The sequence below is a fragment of the Scyliorhinus torazame genome, chromosome 22 (genome assembly GCF_047496885.1).
Source record: "Scyliorhinus torazame isolate Kashiwa2021f chromosome 22, sScyTor2.1, whole genome shotgun sequence".
NCBI lineage: Eukaryota > Metazoa > Chordata > Chondrichthyes > Carcharhiniformes > Scyliorhinidae > Scyliorhinus > Scyliorhinus torazame.
Window position 1 is genome coordinate 79,508,293 of NC_092728.1, and position 24,002 is coordinate 79,532,294.

Consider the following 24,002-nt stretch of genomic DNA (forward strand, 5'->3'; position numbering starts at 1 on the left):
CTGTTGGCCCTTCTGTAAATGTTTCTTCCTTCTCTCCATTGTCTTGTGCTTGGCCAGCCTGAACTCTCTCAGAAGAACAGAAGTGCAAAGCCTCCTCAGTTCTCCCATCAATACTCTTCAGCTGATGATTGACCACTTCAGATCTTCTGCACATGGAACATAGAACATACAGTGCAGAAGGAGGCCAATCAGCCCATCAAGTCTGCACCGACCCACTTAAGCCCTCACTTCCACCCTATCCCTATCACATGTCAGCAGCTTTCCTGACAGTAAGATTCACTTCTCTCAGCAGCTGTGCTTTCACATTGCGATCTCTCATTCCTAAAACATTCTTGGGAGGGATTCTGCGGGAATTGGCGGGGCGGGCAACTCTGGCGCGAAGGAGTGGCATGAACCACTCCGGCATCGGGCCGCCCCGAAAGTGCGGAATCCTCCGCACCTTCAGGGGCTAGGCCGGCGCCAGAGTGGTTTGCGCCCCGCCTGCCGGCGCGGAAGGGGCCTGGCGTCGCCAGGGCCTCCGCCGGCCGGCGCGAGTTGCCGCATGTGCGGGATCGCCAGCGTGTGCTGGCGTCATCCCAGCGCATGCGCAGGGGGGGTTCATCTCCGCGCCGGCCACCGCGAACCGTTACACTGGCCGACGCGGAGGAATAGAGTGCCCCCACGGCACAGGCCCGCCCGCGGATCGGTGGGCTCCGATTGTGGGCCAGGCCACCATGGGGGCACCCTGCAGGGCCAGATCCCCCCGCGCCCCCCCCCCCCCCCCGAGGCCGCCCGCAGAGCCAGGTCCCGCCGGTAAGTACCTGTCGTAACATACGCTGGCGGGACTGGCCGAAAACGGGTGGCCACTTGGCCCATCGTGGACTGGAGAATCACCGGGGGGGGGGGGGGGCGCTGCTAGCGGCCGCCGTCCGGTGCGGCGCGATTCCCGCCCCCGCCAAATCCCCGGCGCCGGAGAATTCGGCAGCCGGCGGGGGTGGGATTCACGCCGCCCCCCTGGCGATTCTCCAACCCGGCGGGAGGTCGGAGAATCCCGCCCCTTATCTCTGATCAGATTATTCTCTCATTTGCATGAGCTCACAAGATTCAGGTGGATGTCTTGAGTGCAGTAAGATATTGATCAATATTCTCTCCCCTCTTCCTGAGCTATGGTGTCGAACACTTGCCATTCATAAATAACATTATCAATAGGTTCAAAGTGCGTCTTCAAGGCCTCCAAAATGTCACAAACTGGAGATGTTCTCCTCCTCAGTCAGGTATTGGGTGCAATAAGATTGTAGCACTCTTTCCCCAGCGCTGATAACAAAGTTACTCCACTCATTTGTTAAGGTTTTTGTTAAACTCTGTGCAATTTCATAGTTCTTCCATTGAGTCGCGAAGAATTTCCAATGCATGTTCAAATCTACCGCCTTCTCCATAAGAGCCGGTATTGGAATATTCAAAATGAAGACAGATTGGTTGTAAGACTCTGGGCTCTTCAAGTAATGCTCAGTTTCCCATCACCGAAATTCCGCACTTCACACAGGTAACTGAAAACTTAAAAATACAAAACTAACAATGCCGCATCAAATTTGAAGACTGCAGGAAGTCTTGATTTCAATTCATAACAATATACAAATATATCAATTGGTTCAAACCTCTTTCAGGTATGAATTGTAGCTCACCTTTTCCATAATACAGCAGCAGGCGTTTAGCCCATTTAGCCCATCCTGCTGAATAAACAGGAATTCCATATGGTGTTGAAGGATATATTTATATATACACATCATTCTTTTCAGCACACAATAAAATTCACATCTCAATTTTTCTTCCTGCCACATGATGCTGTCACATTGTGAGTGTTTGTACCGCAAATTATATTATAATTGCCGTTCTGTCACATGACGTCACTGAAACTGGTGTTATTGCCCCAGGGATTACAGTGAGTAATTTTGATATAAATGCAGCATTTTAACACAGGAGAACAGTGTACCTGTCATGATTAATAGATGGCTTCACTTACCTGTTGGAACGATGTGACACAGATTATGAACTCGGCGAGAGTCACAAGTCATTCATGCTGGTTGAAAAAGGCATCATTCAATTCCGCCCCTCCGGCATATCCTCCGTCCCGCCGCACCCCACCTCCCCCACCCCACGTCCCGCACATCACCTCCCCCCCCACCCCCACCTCCCCTGCACCACACCAGCACCCCTGCCCCACCTCCCCCACCTCCCCTGAACCACCCCAGCACCCCCACCCCACCTCCCCCACCTCCCCTGCACCACCCCAGCCCCCCCACCTCCCCTGCACCACCCCAGCACTCCCACCCCACCTCCTCCACCCCAGCCCCCCACCTCCCCTGCACCACCCCGGAACTCCCACCCCACCTCCCCGCACCACCCCCCCACCCCACCTCCCCCGCACCACCCACCTCCCCCGCACCACCTCCCCCACCCCACCTCACCCACCCCACCTCCCCGCACCCCCCCCACCCCACCTCCCCTGCACCACCCCACCTCCCCTGCACCACCCCAGCACTTCCACCCCACCTCCCCCGCACCACCTCCCCCACCCCACCTCCCCGCACCACCTCCCCCACCCCCCCACCTCCCCTGCACCACCTCCCCCACCCCCCCATCTCCCCTGCACCCCCACCCCACCTCCCCACCCCAGCCCCCCGCCTCCCCTACACCACCCCAGCACACCCACCCCATCTTCCCCACCCCAGCCCCCCACCTCCCCTGCACCACCCCAGCACTCTCACCCCACCTCCCCACCCCAGCCCCCCACCTCCCCTGCACCACCCCAGCACTCTCACCCCACCTCCCCACCCCAGCCCCCCCACCTCCCCTGCACCACCCCAGCACTCTCACCCCACCTCCCCACCCCAGCCCCCCCACCTCCCCTGCACCACCCCAGCACTCCCACCCCACCTCCCCACCCTACCTCTCCCGCACCAGCCCCCTACCCCACCTCCCGCGCACCACCACACCTCCCCCACACCACCTCCCCCGCACCACCTCCCCCTCCCCACCCCACCTCCCCACCCCACCTCCCCCCCCCGCACCACCCCACCTCCCCCGCATCACCCCACGTCCCCAACCCCACCTCCCCCACCCCCAGCACCCCCGCCCCACCTCCCCACCTCCCCTGCACCACCCCAGCCCCCCCACCTCCCATGCACCACCCCAGCACTCCCACCCCACCTCCCCCACCCCAGCCCCCCACCTCCCCTGCACCACCCCAGCCCCCCCACCTCCCATGCACCACCCCAGCACTCCCACCCCACCTCCCCCACCCCAGCCCCCCACCTCCCCTGCACCACCCCAGCACTCCCACCCCACCTCCCCACCCTACCTCTCCTGCACCAGCCCCCTACCCCACCTCCCCCGCACCACCACACCTCCCCACACCACCTCCCCCGCACCACCTCCCCCACCCCACCCCACCTCCCCACCCCACCTCCCCACCCCACCTCCCCGCACCACCCCACCTCCCCCGCACCACCCCACGTCCCCAACCCCACCTCCCCCACCCCCAGCACCCCCGCCCCACCTCCCCCACCTCCCCTGCACCACCCCAGCCCCCCCCACCTCCCATTCACCACCCCAGCACTCCCACCCCACCTCCCCCACCCCAGCCCCCCACCTCCCCTGCACCACATTGGAGGTGTCCAACCGCCTGCTGTGTCAGGAGGTGTGCCAATCATGCATGCCACCCAGGCCAACACAAGATGACAAGGAACATTTGCACCTTACAGGAGAGTTATAAGCAAACAGGGGCAGCCATTTTAAATTTTACCGATAAAAATGGAGGTAATGTAGGGACGTTACATTTCTTTATTTGGGGAACCTAAGTTTAAAGGGATTTGTGAAGACAATGGTGAATGAAGATGAAAAGAGGGAAAAATATTTAGGAAAACAGGTTTTCAGCTGGAGTGAGTCGCTGTGGGAAATCTCTCATTGCAGGCCACCTCCTTTGTTTTGGCTGTGAAGGTTTTTTTTAACCTGAAGAAAGCACCGAAATCCCAGGCCTGTGAAGCAGTTTGTTTGAATCTGCCTTTGGAAAACCACATCAGCATGTTTTAGTTCTGGGAATTCGTAGATCATACTTCTGTCTGCATTGAAAAGCAATTTCTTGATTTGGGTAATAATTCCTGGATTTTCAGTTAAGAATCTATAAGGTCTGTTTCTAAAAAAAATCGTTTCATTTTGTGCGTTTGGTAAAACATTTTTGAGGGTTATCTTGTAAGATCTTTTCGAACTGTGCATCTTTTCACTTGTGTATTTCAGTTTAATCTTTTCTTTGAATTAACGTTTTAGTTTTTCAGTTGTAAAAGTCCTGTGCTTTTGCGTTAAGTCGCTCTCCCACCTCGTTTCTACAGTACAAAAAAAAACAGATCACGATCAGCTGAGATAGATTTCAGTCTGGGGTCTGGCTTGTTCAGCATTAACATCAGCTGCGGTTTTAACAATGATCAACCTCCAAGTCCTACTGACACACTTATGGCAGGTGATAAGGACGGACGAATCACCTGGTCAGCCATGCTTGATGCAGAGTCACGCCCCTTAATCTTTTATCTCTTACTTCAGGCTAGCGAGATGTTCCTGGAAAAAAGCAAGCTCCAGAAAACAGACATAAAGCACGTGCTTTGCCTGCCTTGTGCGTCTCTACGTCTACATTTATAGAGCTTTGTCAAATGTTAAATGTGTTTAATAGCCCCCCCTCCTGTTCTTATTTAAAGCAACCAGGTTGGAGTGGTAGGAATAGCTGGTAAATGTCACTGTTTCTCCCTGCAGTTACCTTCCCCATATCTCCTGAAGCCACTAATTTCATGCTGAGCTTTGGTTTCACTGATGTTGCCACCCTCGAGTGCATCATCCACATGGACATTGTTCATACACAGGTCCAAACAGTGAGTGTCGGCACGCTATTCAATTCTGAGGTTTATCACTGACGAGCCTAATTCTCTCCTTACCAATTACAGACACAGGGACAACTCTTGGCAGAAACTCCGGGCGGGATTCTCCGGTCCGCCAACCGTTTGTTCCTCGGTCGCGTGCCGTTTGCTAAAGGCGGGATTCCATCTTCCCGCCGCTTGTCAATGGGATTTCCCATTGAAGCCACCCCCTTGCCCCACTAGGGAAACTCTTGGGCGGAGGTTTGTTGCCGACGGGTACAGAGAGCTCCAATGGAGCTGGTCCATGCACGGAACTCTTATCCTTCCTGCTATTCTGCAATGGAGCCCTTTCCAAGGTGTTCACAGTCCCGTTTTTACCTTTATGATGGAGAAAGAGCAGAAGCAAGATCCAGGGTCCATAAGGGAGATTTACAAGATCAGGTCACACAAAAAGAAAAGACCAAACTGAAGGTAGCCTTCCACCAAAGTGTATGGACAATGCTACTTCCTCAAGAATGCTGTAAGGAGGAAATCTTTGCTTCTGGAAGAAGGGGTAGCAGAGACTCTCTCCCACTGCAAACTGCCCTCCAACTACACAAGTTGGACAAGAAACAGGAAAATGCTTTTAGAATGCACATACATACTTACAACTGTGGTTCTTACCACCATGTTGTGCCAATCCCTCAGCCTTTTCCGTGCTTGTCTTAAACGTGGTATAGCGATGTGGCTGTGGGTCAAGGATGTCATAGTGTTTGTTTCTACTTTGGTGTCATCAACTCTTTGGGGTTGAGGTCATCCTTGTCTCAAGGCATCTCAGTCTCAGGAGGACTCAGCAGGCTGGCATTGTTACTGCGGCTATGGACTTCCTGGCCATCTACGAGAACAGACTCATCAGTGGGCCAGACAGCTGGTTTGCGATGCAGAACAAGGCCAGCAGCACGGGTTCAGTTCCTGTAATGGCTAAGGTTATTCATGAAGGCCTTCTCAATCCTGCCCCTCGCCTGAGGTGTGGTGACTCTCAGGTTAAACCACCACCAGTCAGCTCTCCCCCCTCAAATGGAAAAGCAGCCTATGGTCATCTGGGACTGTGGCAACTTTACCTTTACAAGAGCAGACATCAAAGGGAGTTTGATAGAAAGCCACACAAGGTGTTAACTGCAGGAAAGTGGACAGCATCACGACGACTGATCAGTCCTCTCACTTGTGTTGGATCCTGGGTCAGAGTGCTCACTGATCAGTGGAAGGCAGCATCTCCATCAGTTAGATCTAGCAGATACTGAAAAATGGCACCCAAATCTCTCAGAGACTTTGATTCCACCATTTCCCCCAAAGGCCAGTGTTTGAAGCATCCATTTTGGATGAACTGACCGGTCTGAAGGCCTCCCTCTTAAGGGGGTCAGTTGCAGATGCCTTTGGTGTCTCCACTGACTCCAAATGCACTTCAATGCTTGACCAGCACTCTTTGTTTTCAGCAAAGCTCAGGAGACCTGGGTCTATTAACTCAGGGATTGACTCCTGCAGAATCTCTGCTCCCCACTGTCAGATTCCCCCTTTCACCCCTGACATTTCTGACACTGTGAGAGTATTGAATGCAGAATAAATAAAGAGGATGCATGGACGGATCATGGGAAGCAGGTAGCTAATCTTGCCTCATCTGGTGAGATTGTTTTTTCCTGCCCTGCAAAGGAATACCGGGGGTTGGGGGTGGGGGGGGGGGGGAGTTGGGAAGGGTGATAGAAGTGGGACTCATGCCCACGGTCACTTCCCCCTCACAGACTACGGACTACATGCGTCACAGGTCTCTGGCCCCATTCCCAGATGGCCCTGATGCTCCACATACATCTCTATTGGGAAGACTTCCAGGTCTTGCGAAGTGAAAGCTTGCCTCTTGTTTCTTTAATCTTGTTGCAATTATTCTTACCAGGTGCTTCCTCCAGAGGCTATTGTTTCCCTTTCAAACGGCAGCTGTTGATATCCTGCTTCTGCGCCCGGCTTCTGTCTTTCTTCCAGCTTATCAGAGACACTGGCTCTAGTGTTGCTCTCTTCCGAACCTAGAAAGACAAAAGGCTTTTTTTCAAAATATGTAGCTCCAAGCAATGCTTGCATTAGAATATACCGTGTGTGACGTTGGATGTGGGTGACTCAGTAAGGGGGACAAGCCATGAGAACATGATTTCACTTGTCCCCTCTCCCTTGATACTTCATTGTTCTACTCTGGTACTCTCAGCTCGATTAAAGGGTTTGCTGCCTCACACCTTCCTCAGTTCCAGTCAGTTCACTTCTATTTTGTAGCACCTTATCCCAAATGCAGATCAGTAGTCTTTAGATTTTGCAAATGTTGAGAGCTGAAATGGTGACATTTAACTACTTGTTCCCCAGGCCATCCAGGCTGACATTCAGGAACAAGCATCGTTATGTTGTCTAATGGAGATGGAGAGCTTACATTTTCTGGCAGGAGCGCACAAGCTAAGTCTCTGTTAGTGGATTGTAGTGGTTCAATACAAAATGATTGACAGATAATAAGGGTACAGTTTGTGTCACATCTAATTGATGCACTAATCCAAATACACCCTGGCCTTATCTCAGCTGCTTTATTTACTCACCACTGTCCAACACCATTGGGTTCTGGAGGACTCATTGGGTCCTGGAGAATACATTCTCCGTGTCCGCTCTTTGTTTACATGCCTTTGATACCAAGAGCATCAGTGCCTTTCCAGTTCCAACTTACTTCCAACTTTCCCTTATTTCCTACATGACTGGGTCCAGTGTCTACTTGGCCAGTGTGACCCTTGTGAACCCTGGACCAGTAATGTTGGTCATTGAACCCTAGGCCTACTATTCCCTGAGTGTGCTGTGGTGCAAATGCCTCTTTAATGAGCTTAACAGTTGTTTTGTCCTTTTTCTATCTGCTGCGGGATTGGTAGCTTGCTGTGCGACTGTTATCACACCATAAGACCAGAAGACCATAAGACATAGGAGCAGAATTAGGCCACTCGGCCCATCGAGTCTGCTCCGCCATTCAATCATGGCTGATATTTTCTCAACCCCATTCTCCTGCCTTCTCCCTATAACCCCCGGTCCCCTTATTAATCAAGAATCTATCTATCTCTGACTTAAAGGCACTCAGGGAATTGGCCTCCACAACCATCTGCAGCAAAGAGTTCCACAGATTCACCACCCTCTGGCTGAAAAAATTCCTCCTCATCTCTGTTTTAAAGGATCGTCCCTTTAGTCTGAGATCGTGTCTTCTGGTTCTAGTTTTTCCTACAAGTGGAAACATCCTCTCCACGTCCACTCTATCCAGGCCTCGCAGTACCTTGTAAGTTTCAATAAGGTCCCCTCTCTTCCTTCTAAACTCCGAGTACAGACCCAGAGTCCTCAAACGTTCCTCATACGACAAGTTCTTCATTCCAGGGATTATTCTTATGAACCTCCTCTGGACCCTTTCCAAGGCCAGCACATCTAGATATGGAGCCCAAAACTGCTCACAATACTCCAAATGGGGTCCGAGCAGAGCCTTATACAACCTCAGAATTTATTACACAATTTATTCTTGATACAGAAACCCCGGAGGGATACCCTTGGCTGCCTCACATCTGGCCAAACCTGCGGTAAAACTTGCCGACATGATATCATGTTGGCGAGGAATTAATATTTAGTGAGGGGGAGATCATTTGGCCGGGTGGGGGGGGTCGTTAATAATATTAATTCAAATCGATTAACTCTCTGAGCTTTATGTCCTTTGCGAGCATCAATCATGTGGCGTCGTCAGCGAGGTAAGGGGAAAATCGGGAAACGCAATCTCTCTGGCGAGAGCCAGGTTTTCCGATTCCCGCCAGAATTTCCGCCCTCACCACCGAACCCGCGGGCGGCAAGTACGGGCTCAAGGTTCCACCCCAAGATTTGTTAAATTTGGGAATAGGGTTCTAAATCATTCAGTAGGCCTCAGGTGACGTTATTCAAAGTAACCAGTCTTTAGCCTGGAAGCCGGGGTGGGGAGGGGACGTGTTTTGGGGGCAATCGGGTGTGGGTATCACTGTCTGAAATCTAGGGCTGGATTCTCTGCCCCGCCACCTTTCAGCCCGCTGGATTCTCCGTTACGCGGGCCGGTCAATGAGGTTTCCCAATGTGGGACAGCTCCACGCCGTCAGGAAACCCCCGGGTGCCGGCAAAACAGAGAATCATGCCGGCGGAGGCCCCCCCCCCCCACTTCTTTGAAAACTCAATGAAAGGACAAATATCGCACATGATTTGGGCCAATTCCCCCTTCATTGATGTATGTCTATTTGAGAGCACTGAAGGTTATAGCGAGCTCCAGCTAATCAGGTGGAGAATGGTGTTTTCAACTTAATTGATGCCAGTCATAACGAGAATTCTACCTGTGACTAGGCAACCATGGAATACTCGAAGGTGATATCAAATTTTAACATGAGTAAAGGTATTTTCCAATCTACCCTAAAATAACCTGGCACCTTACATAAGAACATAAGAACTAGGAGCAGGAGTAGGCCATCTGACCCCTCGAGCCTGCTCCGCCATTTAATGAGATCATGGCTGATCTTTGTGGACTCAGCTCCACTCTCCGGCCCATACACCATATCCCCGAATCCCTTTATTCTTTAGAAAGGTATCTATCTTTTTCTTAAAAACGTTTAAAGAAGGAGCCTCAACTGCTTCACTGGGCAAGGAATTCCAGAGATTCACAACCCTTTGGGTGAAGAAGTTCCTCCTAAACTTGGTCCTAAATCTACTTCCCCTCATTTTGAGGCTATGCCCCCTAGTTCTGCTTTCCCTGACCAGTGGAAACAACCTGCCCGCATCTATCCTATCTATTCCCTTCATAATTTTATATGTTTCAATAAGATCCCCTCGCATCCTTCTAAACTCCAATGAGTACAGTCCCAGTCTATTCAACCTCTCGTCATAATCTAATCCCCTCAACTCTGGGATCAACCTAGTGAATCTCCTCTGCACACCCTCCAGTGCCAATATGTCCTTTCTCAGGTAAGGAGACCAAAACTGAACACAATACTCCAGATGTGGCCTCACCAACACCTTATACAATTGCAGCCTAACCTCCCTAGTCTTGAACTCCATCCCTCTCGCAATGAAAGACAAAACTCGATTAGCCTTCTTAATCGCCTGTTGCACCTGCACACCAACTTTTTGCGACTCGTGCACCAGCACATCCAGGTCCCTCTGCACAGCAGCATGTTTTAACATCTTACCGTTTAAATAATAATCCATTCTGCTGTTATTCCTCCCAAAATGGATAGCCTCACACTTGGCAACATTGAATTCCATCTGCCAGACCCTAGCCCATTCACCTAACCTATCCAAATCCTTCTGCAGACTTCCGGTATCCTCTGCACTTTTTGCTTTACCACTCATCTTAGTGTCGTCTGCAAACTTTGACACATTGCACTTGGTCCACAACTCCAAATCATCTATGTAAATTGTGAACAACTGCGGGCCCAACACTGATCCTTGAGGGACCCCACTAGTTACAGGTTGCCAACCAGAGAAACACCCATTTATCCCCACTCTCTGCTTTCTGTTAGTTAACCAATCCTCTACCCATGCTACCACTTTACCCTCAATGCCATGCATCTTTAGTTTATGCAGCAACCTTTTGTGTGGCACCTTGTCAAAAGCTTTCTGGAAATCCAGATATACCACATCCATTGGCTCCCCGTTATCTACTGCACTGGTATTCAAAAAATTCTACCAAATTAGTCAGACATGACCTACCCTTTGTGAACCCATGCTGCGTCTGCCCAATGGGACAATTTCCCTCCAGGTGCCCCGCTATTTCCTCCTTAATGATAGATTCCAACATTTTCCCTACAACCGAAGTTAAGCTTACCAGCCTATAATTACCCGCTTTCTGCCGACCTCCTTTTTTAAACAGTGGTGTCACGTTTGCTACTTTCCAATCCTCTGGGACCACCCCAGAGTCTAGTGAATTTTGATAAATTGTCACTAGTGCGTTTACAATTTCCCTAGCCATCTCTTTTAACACTCTGGGATGCATCCCATCAGGGCCAGGAGACTTGTCTACCTTTAGCCCCATTAGCTTGCCCAATACTGCCTCCTTAGTGATTACAATCATCTCAAGGTCCTCACCTTTCATATCTTTATTTCCATCAGTCACTGGCATGTTATTTGTGTCTTCCACTGTGAAGACTGACCCAAAAAACCTGTTCAGCTCCTCAGCCATTTCCCCGTCTCCTATTATTAAATCTCCCTTCTCATCTTCCAAAGGACCAATATTTACCTTAGCCACTCTTTTTTGTCTTATATATTTGTAGAAGATTTTACTATCTGCTTCTATGTTCTGAGCAAGTTTACTTTCATAGTCTACCTTACTCTTCTTTATAGCTTTTTTAGTAGCTTTCTGTTGTCCCCTAAAGACTTCCCAGTCCTCTAGTCTCCCACTAATTTTTGCCACTTTGTATGCTTTTTCCTTTAATTTGATACTCTCCCTCACCTCCTTAGATATCCACGGTCGATTTTTCCCCTTTCTACCGTCTTTCTTTTTTATCGGTATGAACCTTTCCTGAACACTGTGAAAGATCGCTCGGAAGGTTCTCCACTGTTCCTCAACTGCTTCACCATGAAGTCTTTGCTCCCAGTCTACCTTAGCTAGTTCTTCTCTCATCCCATTGTAATCGCCTTTGTTTAAGCACAAAACACTAGTGTTTGATTTTACCTTGTCATCCTCCAACTGTATTTTAAATTCCACCATATTGTGGTCGCTCCTTCCAAGAGGATCCCGAACTATGAGATCATTAATCAATCCTGCCTCATTACACAGGACCAGATCTAGGACCGCTTGTTCCCTTGTAGGTTCCATTACATACTGTTCCAGGAAATTATCCCGGACACATTCTATAAACTCCTTCTCAAGGCTGCCTTTACCAACCTGGTTGAACCAATCGACATGCAGATTAAAATCTCCCATGATAACCGCTGTACGATTTCTACATGCATCTGTTATTTCTTTGCTTATTGCCTGCCCTACCAGCCTGTTACTATTTGGTGGCCTATAGACTACTCCTATCAGTGACCTTTTTGCCTTACTATTCCTGATTTCCACCCAAATTGATTCAACCTTGTCCTCCATAGCACCAATATCATCCCTTACTATTGCCCGGATGCCATCCTTAAACAACAAAGCTACACCACCGCCCTTACCGTCCATTCTGTCCTTTCGTATAGTCTGAACCCCTTGGATATTTAACTCCCAGTCGTGACCATCTTTTAACCATGTTTCAGTAATGGCCACTAAATCATAGTCATTCACGATGATTTGCGCCATCAACTCATTCACCTTATTCCGTATACTACGAGCATTCAGGTAAAGTACACTTATGCTGTTTTTTATGTCTTTGTTATGAATCCTAACACCTTGATCAGTAACTTTTCGCAAATTATTTTTCCTCTTACCCTTTCTCCTAATTTTCCTTGTCTTTGAACCCATATCTCTACATAATAACCTGTCACGTAACCTGCTGCCTTGCTCTCCATTAACCATTATACTGTCCATAGCTTTACCCTTCCCTTCCCTTCCCCCCAACTTGCTTGTTTAAAGTCCTTGTGACCAACAGATTTATCCTATTCGCTAGAACACTGGTCCCAGAATGGTTCAGGTGAAGACCGTCCCAACGGTACAGATCCCTCCTGCCCCAGTACTGATGCCAATGCCCCATGAAATGGAATCCCTCTTTCCCGCACCACTCCTTTAGCCACGTGTTAACTTCCCTAATTTTCTCAACCCTATGCCAATTGGCATGTGGCTCGGGTAGTAATCCAGAGATTATAACCCTGGAGGACCTGTTCTTTAATTTAGTCCCTAGTGTTTGATAATCCCCAAACAGGTCCTCTTTCCTAGTCTTACCTATGTTGTTAGTCCCAACGTGGACCACAACAACTGGATCCTCCCCCTCCCTCTCCAAAATCCTTTCAAGCCGATCAGAGATGTCCCTCACCCTGACACCGGGCAGGCAACATACCATGCGGGACTCATGATCTGGCTTACAAAGGATGCCATCAATCCCCCTAATTATAGAATCCCCTACAACTACCACTTGCCTTTTTGCTCCCCCCTCTTGAATGGCTTCCTGTACCATGGTGCAGTGTCAGTCAACGCATCCTCCCTACAGCCCTCTTCCTCATCCACACAGGGAGCAAATACCTCATACCTGTTGGACAAGGTCAAGGGCTGAGGCTCCTCAACTCCTAAACTCAGGATCCCCCTACCTGCCTCCCTTGCAGTCACACCACTCTGTCCCTGACCACTGACCGAATTAACAGTACTTATTCTACCGGGTGTGACTGCCTCCTGAAACAAAGCGTCCAGGTAATTTTCCCCCTCCCTGATGTGCCGCAGTGTGTGCAGCTCGGTCTCCAGCTCATCAATTCTGAGCCGAAGTTCCTCGAGCAGCCAACACTTGCTGCAGATGTGGTCACTGACGGTCTCAATGGGATCCACCAGTTCCATCATCATACAGCAACAGCACATCACCTGTCCAGCTATATTCAACTAGTTAATTCATTTAAATAATTAAAAACTTTTTTTTATAGAACCTCAAGGATAAACCCGAACACCAACAAAAACACAGCCCTCTCTCGCCACTCACCCGAACTCAGTCACTCACCTAAACTCAGATGCACTCTGTTCCAATCAGCACTCAGTCACTCACCTAAACTCAGATGCACTCTGTTCCAATCAGCACTCAGTCACTCACCTAAACTCAGATGCACTCTGTTCCAATCAGCACTCAGTCACTCACCTAAACTCAGATGCACCCTGTTCCAATCAGCACTCAGTCACTCACCTAAACTCAGATGCACTCTGTTCCAATCAGCACTCCGTGTCTAAAGGCACTCCTGCCACACCTTTTGTACCCTGCCTGATTTCCAATGAGCCAATAGGCCTGCTCCAGGAAGTGAAGTCTCCAACTGCCACTCGACCTCTCCCAGCAACCTTGCAGCCTGTGGCCTGCTCCAGGAACTGAAGTCTCTTTAATTCTTATTCCTCGGGACCTAATCCTACTTACAAGTTACTGGGGAGACAACAGTTCTGGGCAAACTGCAGATGAAATGACAGCTCATTCTTTGTGGTGGAATCCGGGCTTTCATTTGTAGAGCACTGCAGAAAGAACCTTGGTGGCCCATGAGTTAACAGTTTGGTTCAGTGACACAGTTTAACTGATGGAATTTTCAAAAAGAAAACAGGCTGCCAAAGAAAGTATTTGTAAATGGATGCACAATTGCTTTTGTTCCGTGCTCCCTGAAGTCCTGACTCTTGTGAAAATACTGCTCCCCACAGAGCTGACTGCGCACAAATGCTGCATTTTAACATCCAAACTGTATTTCTACAAGGACGACTCTTCTGCTTTACGATCCAGCCACTTATGCGCGGATGATAAATTACTGTAATAAAGGCTCATCTCATCGCAAAAAAAAAAATGTTCAAAGAAGTAATTTTGGCAAAAGAACTTGAAAAAGGGCCTCTGGAGGCGAAATGAAACATCAGGCCGAGCGCGATGTTAACCTGTAGTTGTATCATTGTCACTCCTGTAATTATTTTAATAAAACAGTTCATTTGATTCCAGTCCCGAATCCTCCCTTTTAAAGCTAATAGGACAAGATTAATAACCATCAAATTTAGGAGCCGTTATCATAACCATATTACCCTTGGAAAGGTGTGCTTTATAATGGCTACTGTAAGAATTAATGTACCTGTGTTGAAGCTGCTTTTTAGTTCCCACACAAATGTCTCTCTGGTTTCACTCAGCAAGGCTCTTATGAATAGAAAGTATTCGTCTTTCGGGGAGAGTCTCAAAAAAAGAAAATTGTGTTTCTCAAAACAATCCCATTCTCCACTGAAGAACTTTTGCTTCATGGTGGCTTAATACACAATGGTTCAAATAAAAATCAATTAAAATGGGTCTTATCTATGTGTAATGGCTGTATGACAGGGTGATAGGATCAATTTTCAAATTTTCTCTATTAGCATTGTGGAAAAAATAACACAAACAAGATTCAGTGCTTTATTCTTCTTACTTCAGCATTTCTCGGACCATACACTCAGCATTCCGTACCCTTATCCTTTTTTAATGATTATAGATCATACTGTAAATATTTAAAGAGGGATTGAGAAACTTCCACACAAATGTTTTAAAAATTAGAACCAATGTGAAAAATTGCTCATTTGGTAAACCTTTCGTGAAACCTCCACATCCTTCCAGTTCAGAAGCTTCCCCCTGGGTTGCATGGTGGATTCAGCACAGTAACAGATACATGAGCTGGGTTTATCAAACATTTTTCAACCCTGGCTTTGTATCCTGGTTTAATGGAAAATCATCTCCCCCCCCCTCTCAACCTCTCTTCTCTTTGGAGCATACTGAAAGCGCTGTAATATGTCTTCAAGAGACAGCAGCACAACATCACCAGAACGGAAGTGCATCTTGTGATGCAGTCTCAGTTTCAATTTGGCTTGTGAGCAGAGCACAGCACGCACAGCTCTGCTGCTGGTGTCCTCAAGTTTTCTTTTTAAAAAATATATATATTTATTAAAATTTTTTAACACAATTTTTCTCCCTTACAAACAATAACCCCCCCCACCCCGTAACAAAAAAAATGAGAAATCGCGCAGAGCAAGATATATACATGGCAAAATGATATATTTACACAGCTTTGTACACTGGCCCTCACCCGTACGTGGCAGTTTCCCCAACCCTTCATGTTATCTCTTTCTCATCCGCCCTCCCAGGCAGTCCCCCCTTTCCCCCCTCTCCCCCCCCCTCCCCAGGACATCCCCTCCACCCCCCCACCCCAAGGTTGCTGCTGCTGCTGACCGACCTTCCTCCAACGCTCCGCGAGATAGTCTAGGAACGGTTGCCACCTGTAGAACCAATGCGCAGACCCTCTCAAGGCGAACTTAATCCTCTCCAACTTTATGAACCCAGCCATATCATTTATCCAGGCCTCCAGGCTGGGGGGCTTCGCCTCCTTCCACATCAGCAAGATCCTTCGCCGGGCTACTAGGGACGCAAAGGCCAGAATGCCGGCCTCTTTCGCCTCCTGCACTCCCGGTTCGTCCACTACTCCAAATATTGCTAGCCCCCAGCCTGGCTTGACCCGGACTTTCACCACCTGAGATATTGCTCCCGCCACTCCTCTCCAGAACCCCTCCAGTGCCGGGCATGACCAAAACATATGGACATGGTTCGCAGGGCTCCCTGAGCACCTTCCACATCTGTCCTCTACCCCAAAGAACCTACTCAACCTCGCCCCCGTCAAGTGCGCTCTGTGGACCACCTTAAATTGTATCAGGCTGAGCCTGGCACACGAGGAGGAGGAATTAACCCTACCTAGGGCATCAGCCCACAGACCTTCCTCGATCTCCTCCCCCAGCTTCTCCTCCCATTTACCCTTCAACTCTTCTACCAGCGCTTCCCCCTCTTCTTTCATCTCCTGGTGTATTGCCGACACCTTGACCTCCCCGACCCATACACCCGAGATCACCCTGTCTTGAACTTCTTGTGCCGGGAGCAACGGGAATTCCCTCACATGTCGCCTCACAAAAGGCCTCACCTGCATATATCTAAAGGCATTTCCCGGGGGTAACTCGAACGTCTCCTCCAGTGCCCCTAGGCTCACAAACGTCCCGTCGATGAACAGGTCCCCCATTCTTCCAATCCCCGCCCGATGCCAGCTCTGGAACCCCCCGTCCATCTTCCCCGGGACAAACCAGTGGTTACCCCTGATCGGGGACCACACCGATGCTCCCATTGCACCCCGGTGCCATCTCCACTGGCCCCAGATCCTTAGTGTTGCTGCCACCACCGGGCTCGTGGTATACTTTGTCGGCGAGAGTGGCAGCGGTGCACCAACGCCCCCAGGCTCGTTCCTTTACAGGACGCCATCTCCATCCTCTTCCATGCCGCCCCCTCTCCTTCCATAACCCACTTGCGGATCATCGCCACATTTGCTGCCCAGTAGTAGCTCCCCAGGTTTGGCAGTGCCAACCCTCCTCGGTCCCTACTGAGTTCCAGGAACCCCCTCCTTACTCTCGGGGTCTTATTCGCCCACACAAACCCCATAATACTCCTGCCTACTCTCTTAAAAAAGGCCTTAGTGATCATGATGGGAAGTCACTGAAACACAAACAGAATCCTCGGAAGGACCACCATTTTGACCAACTGCACTCTACCCGCCAGCGAGAGCGGTAACATGTCCCATCTTTTGAAATCCTCCTCCATTTGCTCCAACCTCGTCAGATTCAGTTTATGTAGGGCCCCCCAACACCTGGCTATCTGGATCCCCAGATACCGAAAGCTCCCCTCCGCTTTCCTCAGCGGTAGGTCCCCTATCCCTCTTTCTTGGTCCCCCGCCTGTAATACAAAGAGCTCACTCTTCCCTACATTGAGCTTATAGCCCGAAAACTCCCCAAACTCCCTTAGAGTCTGCATGACCTCCACCATCCCCTCCATTGGATCCGCCACGTACAGCAAAAGGTCATCCGCATATAGCGACACCCGATGCTCTTCTCCCCCTCGGACCACCCCCCTCCATTTATTAGACTCCCTCAATGACATGGCCAATGGTTTGATCGCCAATGCGAACAACAGGGGGGACAGGGGGCACCCCTGCCTCGTCCCTCGGTACAGTCAAAAGTACTCCGACCTCCGCCGGTTCGTCACTACACTCGCCATCGGGGCTCTGTAAAGGAGCTTAACCCAATTGATAAACCCTACCCCGAACCCAAACCTATGCAGCACCTCCCAGAGGTACTCCCACTCTACTCGGTCAAAGGCCTTCTCCGCGTCCATAGCTGCCACTCCCTCCTCCGATGGCATCATTATCACGTTTAAGAGCCGCCGCACATTGGTGTTTAGTTGCCTGCCCTTTACAAATCCCGTTTGGTCCTCGTGGATTACCCCCGGGACACAGTCCTCGATCCTCGTGGCCAGCACTTTTGCCAGCAACTTTGCATCCACATTGAGGAGCGAGATCGGCCTGTACGATCCACATTGCAGTGGATCCTTGTCCCGCTTTAGGATCAAAGAAATTGTCGCTTCTGACATTGCCGGGGGCAGGGTCCCCTCCTCTCTCGCCTCATTAAAGGTCCTCACCAGTAGCGGGGCCAACAGGTCTACGTACTTCCTGTAGAACTCCACCGGGAATCCTTCCGGTCCCGGGGCCTTCCCCGCCTGCATGCTCCCCAAACCCTTGCTCAGCTCCTCCAATCCAATTGGTGCCCCCAAACCAGCCACCTCTTGCTCCTCCACCCTCGGGAATCTCAGCTGATCGAGGAATCGTCTCATCCCCTCTTCCCCCGCTGGGGGCTGGGATCTGTACAGCTCTTCATAAAAGGCCTTGAATACCTCGTTTATTTTCGTCACACTCCGAACCATGGCTCCCCTTCCATCTTTGACTCCCCCTATTTCCCTCGCTGCCATCCTCTTACGGAGCTGGTGTGCCAGCATCCGACTAGCCTTTTCCCCATACTCGTAGGTCGCCCCCTGCGCTTTCCTCCACTGTGCCTCCGCCTTCCCTGTGGTCAACAGGTCAAATTCCGTCTGGAGCCGTCGTCTTTCCCCAAGTAATCTTTCCTCCGGGGCCTCTGCGTATCTCCTGTCCACTCTCAAAATCTCCCCCACTAACCTCTCCCTTTCCATACCATCTGTCTTCTCTCTATGAGCCCTAATGGAAATTAGCTCTCCCCTGATCACCGCCTTCAACGCCTCCCATACCACCCCCACCCACGCCTCCCCGTTGTCGTTGGCCTCCAAGTACCTTTCGATACACCCCCTCACCTTCCCACACACCACCTCGTCCGCCAACAGTCCCACATCCAGCCGTCCCAACGGGCATTGGTCCCTCTCCTCTCCCAGCTCCAGTTCTACCCAGTGCGGGGCATGGTCCGAAACGGCTATAGCCGAATACGCCATCCCCTCCACCCTCGGGATGAGCGCCCTATCCAGGACAAAGAAATCTATCCGGGAGTAGGCTTTGTGTACATGGGAGAAGAAAGACAATTCCCTGGCCTGCGGCCTTGCAAACCGCCATGGGTCCACTCCCCCCATCTGATCCATAAACCCCCTAAGTACCTTGGCCGCCGCCGGCCTCTTTCCAGTCCTTGATTTGGAGCGGTCCAGTGCTGAATCTAACACTGTATTGAAGTCCCCTCCCATTATCAGGCCTCCTATCTCCAGGTCCGGAATGCGCCCCAACATGTGCTTCATGAATCCTGCATCATCCCAGTTCGGGGCGTATACGTTTACCAACACCACCCATGTCCCTTGCAGCCTACTGCTCACCATTACATATCGCCCTCCATTGTCCGCTACAATAGTCTTGGCCTCAAATGACACCCGCTTTCCCACCAATATTGCCACCCCTCTATTCTTTGCGTCCAGTCCCGAGTGGAATACCTGTCCTACCCATCCCTTTCTTAGCCTGACCTGGTCCGCCACCTTCAGGTGTGTGTCTTGGAGCATGACCACGTCTGCCTTCAGTCCCTTTAAGTGCGCGAACACTCGAGCCCTCTTCACCGGCCCATTCAGGCCCCTCACATTCCACGTTATCAGCCGGATTGGAGGGGCTCCCCCCCCCCCCCCCCCCCCCACCCCCCCCCACCCCCCCACACCCCCGCAGACTAGCCATCTCCTTTTCTGGGCCAGTCCCGTGTCCTCCCTCACCCTCCAGTCCCCCAGCCGGGGGACCCCCGTCCCGACCACCTCTTCTGTGTCCCATTCCCTTTCGGCCAGTGCAGCAGCAACCCTTCCCCCCACCCCCTTCCCCCCCTCCCCTCCCCCCGCTAGACCCCTGTCCTCAGGTTTTCTATCCATGTATATATATATGTTCTCATTTTTCTAGTTTAAATAAATGAACACACAATGTGTTTGCACAATCCCTTGAGTGATTGGTGCTTTTATATTATTATAAAAACAAGACAGAAAGCACATACTGCAACGCTATGTCTTTCCAGCTCGTAGCATTTTGTCCATTTAATTCGGGGGATGCAAAGACATGGGCTCAGAATGGGAAGCTTTGAGATTTGCAGGCTCAGTGTACGCCAAGGAAAAGCACAACAGGATTTTTTACTTCATGTTACCTCAACAAGCAGGTTGTTTCAACATTTCTGAGGCAACTTCTCTCCTTAGAGTCTCCTTTTTACCTGGTGTGTCCGGGAGGGCTCCAGTGGCACCGGTGCATGTGTCCAATGTTTGGGGTAAGCTCTGCTATATCCCTGCTTCCTGTGCTGTGGGGCTGCGCTTCTTTACTGAGGAGTGATGACACTGCTGGGATATGAGGGGGTCCAGATGGGCAGGCTGGGTGGGTCCCCACATGACCAATAGCCCTCACAGCATTTGCAGGGTTCTGTGCGCAGTCAGCAGTCTCAACAGCCAGGAGCCTGTAAGTTGCAGCTAGGGTGTGGGTTTAAATAAATTTATGCAGCAATGGGGGTCTCACCCAGGTCCGAAGAGGGGCACCCCGAATCCACCCACATGCCACTAAGTCATACCCGTTAGTCCCTGAGGTCCAGGCAAACACCCCCCCCCCCCCCCCCCCCAGCAAACCCGAGAAGTTTCAATGGTTTATTTGCCTCCTTGCTCACCCTCCACAGCCATGGCGACTGGATCCCGCTTGTAAATACTTGCACCAAATCACTGATTCCCGGCTGAGGGGGGGGGGGGGGGTGGAGCATAACGTGGGGGTGGGGGTGGGGGGGGGGGGGGGTGGGGGGGGGGGTGGGGGGGGGGTGGGTGGGGGGGGGGGAGAGAATCGGCCTTCCAGCCCGTTTATCAGATTTTTGCATGGTGCCACCAATGCAGGGCGGGTAGCTTGCTGCTGCCACCGGTGGGGGATTAAAGCATTGCAACGGGTTTGGCGCCTGATCCCAATCCTGTTTTTTGGTGGACGTTCCATTCTCTGCCTGATCAGGAATCTCAATACACCGCGGTGTCAGGCAATTGAGAATCCACTGCATTACATTTGGTTTCCACATCTAAATCATTGATATAGTTTGTGAACTGACGCTCAGTTTGGGTTCCACCTGCGCCACTCAGTTCTCGACCTTATTACAGCCTTGGTCCAAACATGGACAAACAGCTGAACTCAAGAAGTGAGGTGAGAGTGACTGTCCCTTGACACCAAGACACAGTTGACCAAGGAGCCCTATAAAAACTGAAGCCAAGGGAATCAGAAGGGAAACATTCCACTGGTTGGTCGTACCAAGCACAGAGGAAGATTGTTATGATTGTTGGAGGTAAATCATTTCAGCCCTGAGACATTGTTGCAGGAGTTTCTCACAGGAGAGTCCGAGGTCCAACCATCTTCGGCTGCTTGATCAATGAGCTTCCCCGCATCATAAGGTCATAAGTGGATTTGTTTTCTAATAATAATAATCTTTATTGTCACAAGTAGGCTTACATTAACACTGCAATGAAGTTACTGTGGAAAGCCCCTAGTCGCCACATTCCGGCGCCTGTTTGGGTACACGGAGGGAGTATTCAGAATGTCCAAATTACCTAACAGCGCATCTTTCAGGATTTGTGGGAGGAAACCGGAGCACCCGGAGGAAACCCACGCATCCACGGGGAGAAAGTGCAGACTCCACACAGACAGTGACCCAAGCTGGGGATCGAACCTGGGATCCTGGTGCTGTGATGCAACAGTGATCACCACGCTTGCAGGAGATAAGATGGACAGGGTGGACAAGAAAGCATATGGAATGTTTTCCTTTATTGGGCGAGGTATTGAATACTAAAGCAGGGATGTAATTATGGGATTGCATAATAACGCTGGTCAGGCCACAGCTGGAATTTCGTGTACGGTTCTGGTCACCACATTACAGGAAGGACAGAATTGCTCTGGTGAGAGTGCAGAGTAGGTATATAGGTATATAGGTTGCCTGGGCTTGAAACTTACTAAGAGGAGATATTGGACAGGCGAGGGTTGTTTTGCCGAAGAACAGAGGAGTCTAAGGGGTGACCTAAGTGAGGTGTACAAAATTATGATGGGGCCTAGCCAGGGTAGACAGGAAAGACTTATTTCCCCTAGTTGAGGGGTCAAGTGTCAGGGGGCATGGATTTAAGATGATTGGTAGAAGGATTATAGGGGACATGAGGAAAAGCCTTTTCACCCAGAGAGTAGTGGACGTGTAGAATTCACTGCCTGAATTGGAGGTTGAGACTGCAATGCTCAACTCATTAAAAAAGTACCTGGACCTGCATCTGAAGTGCTGTATCCTGCAAAGCTATGGACGAGGGTTCTGTAAACTGGGATTAACATGAGTGGCTAGTTTCACTGTTGGCCAGCGGAGACACGAGCTGAATGGCCTCTTTCTGCACCACAACGTTTCTATGGTTCTAACTGAATAATGGATCTCTAATGTTTCTATGGTTCTAACTGAATAATGGATCTCTAATGTTTCTATGGTTCTAACTGAATAATGGATCTCTAACGTTTCTATGGTTCGAACTGAATAATGGATCTCTAACGTTTCTATGGTTCTAACTGAATAATGGATCTCTAATGTTTCTATGGTTCTAACTGAATAATGGATCTCTAATGTTTCTATGGTTCTAACTGAATAATGGATCTCTAACGTTTCTATGGTTCGAACTGAATAATGGATCTCTAACGTTTCTATGGTTCTAACTGAATAATGGATCTCTAATGTTTCTATGGTTGTAACTGAATAATGGATCTCTAATGTTTCTATGGTTCTAACTGAACAATGGATCTCTAATGTTTCTATGGTTGTAACTGAATAATGGATCTCTAATGTTTCTATGGTTCTAACTGAATAATGGATCTCTAACGTTTCTATGGTTCTAACTGAATAATGGATCTCTAACGTTTCTATGGTTGTAACTGAATAATGGATCTCTAATGTTTCTATGGTTGTAACTGAATAATGGATCTCTAATGTTTCTATGGTTCTAACTGAAGAATGGATCTCTAATGTTTCTATGGTTTTAACTGAATAATGGATATCTGTGACAATTAGCCTCACCATCACTAACAGGAAAGCAGAGGTAGATTTTTCGAAGTGCAGTGGTAATTAGATGTAGATTCCCTGCATGTCCCCCTCACCATCTCCACTAGATTGGCAGAAGAAATCGACAGATAGCCAGCACTGCAGGGAAATTCCCAATCAGGAAGAAGCAGCAAGTCGAGGCAAGGTGCCTCTTCACAGGCAAGGAGAGCAGGATCTTCAGTGGTGAATACATCTACTCGGGCTTTATGCAACTTCCTGGCTGCAGTTAACCTGATCAGCTCCACATGCCTTCCAGACAGCCAGGGTTGGAGACTAAGCAAAGCATTGAGCAAGGCAATCATCAGGCTCCCCAGCAGAGGAACAAGACATGATTCAAAACATGAATGGAGAATTTCTAAAAAGATGAAAGATAAATACAGGATATCCCACTGGATCACATTATTCCGACAGAATCTTTCTGACCTATGCAATGGGTAGCTAGGCCTATAAAAATAACTATTTTCCAGATACACCATGCATTCCTTACCCTTGGTTTGACAAATAGCCAATGAACTACATCCCCTTTGGCAGTGAACAATGCCAATGGTGGAGCTCCAGGGCAAAGCAGAAGGCATAGTGTGCAGCTTTAACTATCCTCAGCCAGTCATCCTCCATTCAATCACTTACAAGGAGGCACACTTTGTGCACACACTGCTCCATGATTCCTCATTCCACAGGGTGCAAGTTTAATGGAATGGGAAATTCAAAGCGATATGCGAAGTGTGTAGTCTCCTTGTTCCAACTAAGATGAAAAGAAAACGTTAACAGCACCAGCAGTGGGGGATTTGTACTGCATTGCACGACATGGGGAAGTATTCAGGTTGTCAGTGTAACTTCCTGACTTCTTTAGTCCCACAAAGAGAACTCATGTACTTCCACAGTAAGACTTCTTACTGACTTCTTACTGTGAATTCTTGCTGTGGAAACTGATAGCCAAGTTCCGCACACATGAGTACGGCCTCAACTGGGACCTTGGATTCATGTCGCATTACATTCATCCCCCACCATCTGGCCTGGGCTTGCGAAATCCTACAAACTGTCCTGGCTTGAGACAATTCACG